Source organism: Corvus brachyrhynchos, unplaced genomic scaffold (genome assembly GCF_000691975.1).
Source record: "Corvus brachyrhynchos isolate BGI_N302 unplaced genomic scaffold, ASM69197v1 scaffold56, whole genome shotgun sequence".
In the NCBI taxonomy this organism is placed as follows: Eukaryota; Metazoa; Chordata; class Aves; order Passeriformes; family Corvidae; genus Corvus; species Corvus brachyrhynchos.
In genome coordinates this window covers 3,304,258-3,312,613 of record NW_008238664.1, presented here as the reverse complement: position 1 = coordinate 3,312,613, position 8,356 = coordinate 3,304,258, and positions in this window count along the sequence as shown.

Below are 8,356 nucleotides of genomic sequence, written 5' to 3'. Positions count from 1 at the left end.
CAAATGTGCTCCATTGCCTGGATCCTGGGGTCTGCTTAAAGGAGTGAAAGAATTGCATAGCTCACGTGTGCGATCTTTATGTGTGGTCCTTTCTTCCTATGCCGAGGCCATTGCTGTCTCTGTAAGAATCAACCAATAACCTCCCACCAGCCTCACTCAGTACGCTCTGGTTCAGTACACTGTGGACCCGAAATACCTTTCCAAGTACAGCAGCCTTGTGATGCAGGGCTTAACGTTCCTTGATCATGTAGCCAAGTAAGTTAGAAAGATTGATTGCCTTGTCTTTTCATGTTGCTGTAGCTCTGGGCTGGATGATGGGCGATTCCTGGCTCTCTTGGTCCAGCTTCACTCTCGCAGCTTCTTGCCAGCCTCTCTGTCAGCCCTTTGATGCCTCCTCCAGCTTTTGCCACTGGTGGGTCTATCTGCATGCTCAGTTCACAAGCTCCTAAAAAGGCTTTGGCTACAAATCCCTGGGTCTGTCTGGGACATGGATTTTTTCTATCTGGGAAAGTCACTGCTGAGTTGACTTCTCCTGTCCCTGTGGACTTTGTAACCATGGCTCGTCGTCTTAGATGTGAGCAATGTTTTCTTCTAGCTCCCAGCAAACATGTCTCAGCAGCAGTGCGGATGTGGGAAGCCCATGTCTCCTAGGTAAGGATGCTTCCCTAGAGATAGCTTGCAGGTGAACACAGTGCCCTGTACTGGAAGTACATGGGGCACAGTTAAGGGAAAATTGAAGGGGAGCATTTACAGCTGTTCAAGAACTCTCTACTCCTCACTTCCTACACGCACCACAGGAGAAAAGTAAAGTCCCCATATTTTAACTAAGAATCAAGTTCAGTTGAGTCAAACATATATTTTAGGTGCAAGTGTTCATCTGGTGATGCTGCACCACAGACACCAGATCTTGATTGTCACAGATACAGTTTTCTTGGGACATATCCTTCAGTTTGCCCTTGTCCAGGTGACACAAGGTCTTTGGCACCCCTGGGAGAGCCAGGAGAAGGGTTGATACCTGCAAGACACTGTGGCAAGCAGAGGGAGGGAGCCTGAGGAGGCAGGTGTGGAATGGGGAGGTCAGCATGTTCCAATCTTGCAGAAACCCTGGGTGTGAAATGCCCAACTGGTGTGAACTCTTCAGATCCCCCAGCAAGAGGAGCTACAGAAATTCCTCAGGAAGATGGATAAGCACTCTCCCAAATTAGTGAGCATCTAAATATAGTGGCTCAACCCTTGCTGAATGACATGTAATCAGACCTCTACCTTAATGCTCTATTATATTGTTAAGCTGCATTATCAAAAATAATCATCACATATGTGTGATTAATACCAACGCAATGTATTATAATTAATTTTTTCTCCCCAAAGGCAGCAGGTATGGGTGTATGTGGTGATGAAGACATCTTTTAAAGGCAGGCTTTAAACTGTCTCAAAAATGAATCATCTTGAAGTGTGTAGGTCAAAAGATTGCTGTAAATATAGGATAACTGCAGTTTACCAGCTTGCTTTTCAGGTGGGGAGCTTTGTTCTTCCAGTTTCCTGCATTTTAGGGGAACTTGGGGGTTTTTTTGGCCAAAAGGATTCAGGTTTTAGAAGTATAATTCTTAAAAATGTTAAATGGCCAGCTGAAAAATAATAAAGACTAAATGACTCAATGATCACAAGAGCCTCTTCAAGAGGTTATCAGATATTCCCACATTTATAACATATGTCATGATGTTGCAATAGGAAAGAGACTTTACAAGATTTCTGTGGAACGCAGAGCTTTTTAAAAAATTCATTGCTTTTTTCTAGAAAAGTATCTTATGAAGGACAGCAGTATCTTCTTAGAACAAAGGCCTGGGAGGACCAATTAACTCTATTCCCTTTTCCATAGCAAAGTGCATTGCAATATCTAGTTCACTGGCTCTGCTTTAAAAGCATTGCTAGTTTTTGCCTCACTAGTCCTATCAGCAGGGGTTGCTCAAAGGTTAAATGCATTTGTGGAAAACTTTTGCTCATTTGCCACTTTTTAACATCATCCTGTGTCTGGAACAGCTGCTCTCCTGACCTGGTATTTTCCTCCTGCTGTATTTAGCTGAAGCCAAACTCCAGAGATAGGCTGTTGTAGTCTCTCCTTGTACGACAGCATCTCCTTAAACTCCCCAGGACATGCTTTCTCTGCCTGTTGGATTCACCTTTCCTGAACATGGCTCAGCTAGGGTTGAATGCAGCCTGCCAGCCTGAGTTTCACTGCAGCTGGTACCCACTATTCTTTAAGATGTCTGAGCATCTGAGCAGTTTTTTTAGTTCCTTGAAAAGATACTCACATGTATCCTAGGAAGACCTGGACTCACTTCCTGGTCCCTTAGGGATGTCTCTTTCCAAAGGCTTTTCATTTCAGAGCTGAATGCAGAACAGGTGATCAACCCATGGAATTTACCTTATCATAGCTGCTGTCATTTGCTTCCCTATTCCCACCAGGATAAAGTCTCATTGAGATGAGATTCCTTTGGTGTAAAGTGAATTCTCAGGGAAGGCAGCTTTGGGTGTTCATGGCTGAAGCAGGCAGCAGATTACGACCCTGTGTTGTATTTTTGGCTGTGATGCTGATTTGATATTAAGCATTCTGCAGGTCATTCCTCCTCTGTATCTCCTCCATCCATATTTCTGTTTTGTCTGTTCACAGAGTTATAGTCCTTGGGGCAGCAGCTCTTCACTATAAAACAGAATAAAGCCCAGCACAATGCCTCTTGGATTCAGTGACTCTAATTGCTGCTGTTTTAAATACTAATAATCGCAATTCAACAAAAAAATTTGGTTTTGAAGTAGGAATTCTGCTCTCATCCCAGAGGCTGATTGCTCTGACGTTATCAGTGCACAGTTCTAGTTTAGCTTTACCATTTCAGTCCAAAGCTGTAATACTGCATCATGGGAGCTCAGGGCTTTAAGAATAGCATCTTTCCTATTCACATCAGACCATTCAGCATGTAATCTTTTTATCTCCTGCTGCAAATGCTTCTTGTGGTGAGTCCAATCTTCTATTGCAGCATTATTTGAAGTGATTAGATTTGACAGATTCTTAAATTCTGACTCCCAAACTTGATTTCTGGAGGTATCGAGGCACGATGCTTCATGATACATTTCCCCCCAGATTATGATCAAAAATGGAGCAGTGATTGTTGTTAGTTTGAAGTTGAATCTTATTTCCCCTTAGGCATCTGAATAAGGCAGTTTTCTGGAGCTTGATACTCACAGAGGAAACACAAGATTAAGAGCTTAATCAAACCAAGAAACAATGCCTGGCAGGAGCCAAATACCTCCCAGTCTCCTTCTCAGTATCAGCCTGTGCTTAGAACTCTCTGTAAGAAAATTCCTGGTCAGGAACTTTCCAAAGAAGCTTTTTTTTGTTTTTTTGTTTTTTGTTTTTTTTTTAAACATTTTCATGCCCATCCACTGAAATGAGGATTTTTTTTTCAAGAATAAACCATATGAGTTGAAACTTGTCTTTGGGGGAGGTTGGTTGTCATTCAGCACTTTGCTGTGTATTGTTTGTCAGTGTTGAAACTGAAGAGAGAGACCCATCCCCCAGCAGATTCATATCAACGCAGGAATAGAAGAATATTTGCCATTCCAAAAACTTATAAGGATGGAAAAATACATTTACTATACATATTTATTCTGAAATATATCTCCCACTGAAGACAGCAGGCTGATTTCCATCTCAAATGAATCACAGACACTTCTACTGGCCTGCAGGGATGTTCTGCATCTATGTAGTCTTCTTAACCCAAAGAACTTGCAAATATCTTTACAGCCCATAGATATATGATCCAGAGTCAATAGCAGGTTTTGCTACCTACTTCAAAGGCTTTACATTAGTCCTCTCTATACACAGCAGAATTTACTTTAAGAAATTCACATCTGTTATGAAATGTGGCATCTGTGTAACAGTCTGGATAGAGCTTTAAGCTTCTCCAGAGTCCAAAAAAAAAAAAAAAATCCCCCCAAAACTGCAGTTAAAGCTTGCCAGACTGGAATAAGACCAGGACATGAGCAGTCTGACCACTGCTCTTTGAGAAGGTACTTGCAAATGACCATAAATGATGAGTAGCCTGTGTTTTTCTCTGGTCAGAATTTAGAAAGTCTTTTGATACCTGAATGTCAGCCTCCTAGTAAAGATATTATTACATTTCTGAGGAAAGAAAATGATACAGTTATGCCAAGTAGCAGGAAAAGTGTCTATTTTGTAAGAGCTAGGCTAAAACTGGTCACTAGCTTGCATTAACACTGTAAACAGGGGTCCAGGAGAAAGCCAAAACACTAAAATAAAATGCCAAGGTTCATACAAAAGAAGGCAAGTTGTCTCTTTAAATGGGAAATGAGAATTGTGGTAAATCAATATATATTTCTAACACTTTGAAAGTTATTCTGTTCATCTTTTGGACCGCAGGAGGTGGGATAAATCTTTATTCTCCTCTGAAATGGCTGATAGCTCCTTTTGCAAAGAACAGGACAAAAGGCTGCAGTTTATTTTAATCATCCCTCTGACTCTAGCTGCTACTGAAAGCCACCTGATTGGCAGCCCACAGGAGTGAAATCTTCCACTTACCCACAAAAAAAGCTACAGCTGTGATAGTGGGAAGGCAAGCTACTCACCACCAGGAGAGGACCATGGAGGAAAATGCTTAGACCAAGTGAAAAAGGTGCTGTTCATAATACATTTGAACCATTCAATTCCATTGAAAATTATACTGGGGGGCTGTGATGTTGGCACCTGGCCATTGTGTCAAGGATCCTCTCCATCTCACCTCTATTTATGTAGCTCAATGAAAAATCCACCAGGCAGGAACCACTTCCAGTTACTAATGACCAAGGCTGTGTTTAAATGAGTGGCTGGCAGTGGAAAGTATTAGCACTCCCTAAATTCAGGGTTTTTTTTGTAAGGACCCTCTTAAACCTGTAATCTTTTGTGTTGTTGAGGGTTTGGTTATTACTCTTCTCTAAAAAAATCCCCTTCCATTTTAATATGACTATTTTTAGCAAGTATCTATAGTGAGGGAAGAAATATTCAGTGAGGCCCAACAGTTTCAGGTGAACAGAAGATACCAGCAGTTCAGCATCTAGACAGCATCAACATCCTGGCAAGCATTCCCCACCTGCTGGACCAGTATGGCCTGAAATGTGTGGTTTCAAATCCAATGGCCACTTGTCTCTGGCAAGTTTGTCCTGCACTCTGTCCCCAGCCAGGTCCCCATATCCCTTTCCTTGCCCTGATACTGATGATTTTCTGTACCTGGAGTGAATCAAATAACAGGGTTAGGTCAAAAAAAACCCCCATTAGTTTTCAAGAGCTTTTTTCTGTAAACCAGTGTACTGAAGGGGTTAAATGAGGCCCCATTCCATCAGGAAGGAGGGGAGGCATAAAGGTAGCTGTCACACACCTTTCTCATCTGGACAGTCTGTGGTGATGGCCACACGAGTCTCAGCCAAAGGCTGCACTTAGGGTTTGGGAGAGGGTTAGGATTAAGAAAGCCACAAAGCCTGGAGCTCCAGGGACAAAGTACAAAAGGCATGCCCAGGGGAGCACAGCACTGCCCCAACATTGCTCCCTTCACACCTCTTGCATCTTGACTACCCACAGTGGCAGAGCAAAGGAGAGAAACCTCCCTTAAAGAATGGTATCGTCAGAAGCTGGTTGAGCTACCTCAGATTGTGACCAGGAAAATGCCTGCAAACCCCCTTGTTTCCTAACCTACTCTCACTCAGCATTCTTCTGATGTAGGTGCTGGGAAATACATACACAGATGGAATTAACTGAATCAATAGATTTCTTGCTAATGGATTGTTACTGGCTTGTGAATTAAAACCTCCATGGAAACACAGCATAAGTTGTCCTTGGAGCCCTTTCAGAAGGGAAAGTTGGTCCTTGGATTCTGAAAGCTTGTGAAACTGCCCTAAGGATATTTCTGTTTGACAAGATTAGGTCTAATGGCTCTGTACAATAAGTTAGCAGAGCTGTTTCTTTGTTACTCTGAGTAAAGTAAGAGTGTCAAGTAGGTGCCCAGGTAAGAGGAATGGAAAGCACCATGCCAACAAAAGGCCATAAGTCTGTATCTGACAAAAAAATCTGTTCAGTTTGCCATTCAAAATAGGGTTTAATAGTCACTGAGAGCAACAGAAATATCCCAGGATGGCAGAGGATATACCTGGAAGGGTTACAACCAAGTTAGGCAGAATAACCTGAAGCCATGTACAATACCCTGAGGTGGAATGAATGTGAAATACAGCAGAAGTCTTGTGTGGAGATGGGAAGGGGGCCCTAAACATATGTCCTTTATATACACTAAAGTCCTGGATAGAGGGGTTGCGTGGAATCAAACCTCTTGTACAATGTGCCCTCTGATCAAGCATCTTCCCCCTGAAACTTAAGTTCCAGAGGTCCCTGTGATCTTTAGTGCCCTCCTCCCACCCTCTTCTGAGCCAAACCAGCCCTTTCACAAGTCCTTGTCCTTCCCATGCTAGAGCTCAGATCAGCTCAGGACCTTGGCACAGACTAACCATTTTTGTTTTCTGGTTCAACTGATTTTCCTCCAAGTTAGTGAGTCAAATCTGCAAACCGAGGAGTCCAGTGGGTGCCAGAAGTACCCATGAGAGAGCTGCTGGGGATTGTGACTTTTCTGCCTTAGTGAAAGGGATACCCTGGATCCATGGCAGCGCTGGTCTTATGTGCCTGCAGCTGCTACCGTGACACAGAATGCTTTTGTGAATTTAAACTAAGGGATTAGACAAAGAATCAGCTAACCTAGAGTGCAGCACTGTTTTGTTAGAATTAAAACCTTTCTACATTTTTCACCAGATCTTTATACTTTGTTTAAAAACACATTGCTCAGATATTTCATTTTAACCTTGACATGTTTCTGTCAGCTTTTTTTTTTCTCTTGCCTATATTTCCCTGCTTGTAAATACAGAACACAGTGCTATCTAATCCTTCTTCAGTTCTACATTTCCAAGCAATTGCTGGTCAGGCTGGGGCCTACACTGTCCCCTTCTCCTACTGAGGAAATGCTGTTCTGTGACCACCCTAAGATAAGAGCTGGGCAAGTGCTGCTTCCTCCTGCTTAAGAGATCAGCCTTGTACAACACCAACCTCTGCTCAGCCTGACTCCTCATTCCAGCTGTTGCTCGAGGGAGCCTCCTCCCTCTGCCTGCACCACTCAGGCAGGGCAGAACCATACTTAAACTTAGGATGAAGTGGAAACTGCATGAAGATGGTGAGACTCTGACATTTCCTAGAACTGGACTTTTGTGTTTCTAGTTTTTCTAGGTATTCTTACAGGAAATATTTTTCATAGATTCAAAGCTAGGGGAGTTTAGACACTTATTTTATTAACCCCTATTTTCATGGCTTAGAAGCCTGGGGAGCCTAGAGCAAAGACTTGAAAATGGCGTGGCCCTCACTGCGGAGTCATTCTGCCTTTCTGAGCACACCCAAGCGCTCTCTACCTGTTTCGCTGTTTTCACTGGAAAAGCATTCGTAAAACAAAAGGGGACCCATGAGAAACAGGGAACTAAAGGCAGAGTATATAGGACACAGCCAAAGCCAGAGAGAGCAACTGGACCAACGGTACCATCAGGGTATTTAAGGATTTTGATCTCATGTTGAACTGAGAAGGAAGATCTCAGTTTACTGACAGAGGGGATAGCATGAGAACAACTCGCTGTGTGTGCTGACAGATGCTTATTTGGCTGTGCAGCAGTGCTGAGTTATTCTAGCTGAGAATCTACACAATTATTCCTCTATGCAGAGGAGAAACTAGAGCTTGCAATATCTCTCTCTGATTAGCTCTAGAGAGATGAGTACTACTTGTTCCCCCTCCTTCCTCTAAAAACCCCCTATCTTCCTTGCCCAGATCTCTCAAGCATCCTCCTGTGTAATGCTTGAGAGATCCTGTTATGTGATGACAGACATATCCAGCATATCAGGGAGGATGGGGAAAGGGCTGCAGAGGGAAGCAGCAGCTGTGGAGGCTGGTGTATGTCCTGTGGCAGTGTGGTACTGCAGGGCCTCTCCCACCCAGGCACCATGGATCAAAAGACACCCAGGACACCCAGCTCCATCTGGGCCTGGAGGGCTTTGGGGAAGGAAATAGCCAGAGTATTATGTCCTACACACATGGTATGGGATACCTGGCCTGACACAAGGAAGAGCAAGGCAATTTGAGTTTCACATTTTAATCACCAGCCTCTATTGTTGTACCTCCCCCCACCACTGCTTGCAAAACACAAAGCTACCAGGCTTCCTTTATCCCTGGATATTTTCTGTATCCTTGAGGAATATCTAAAATATATGGGCTTCCCCCAGCCCTGTGGGGGA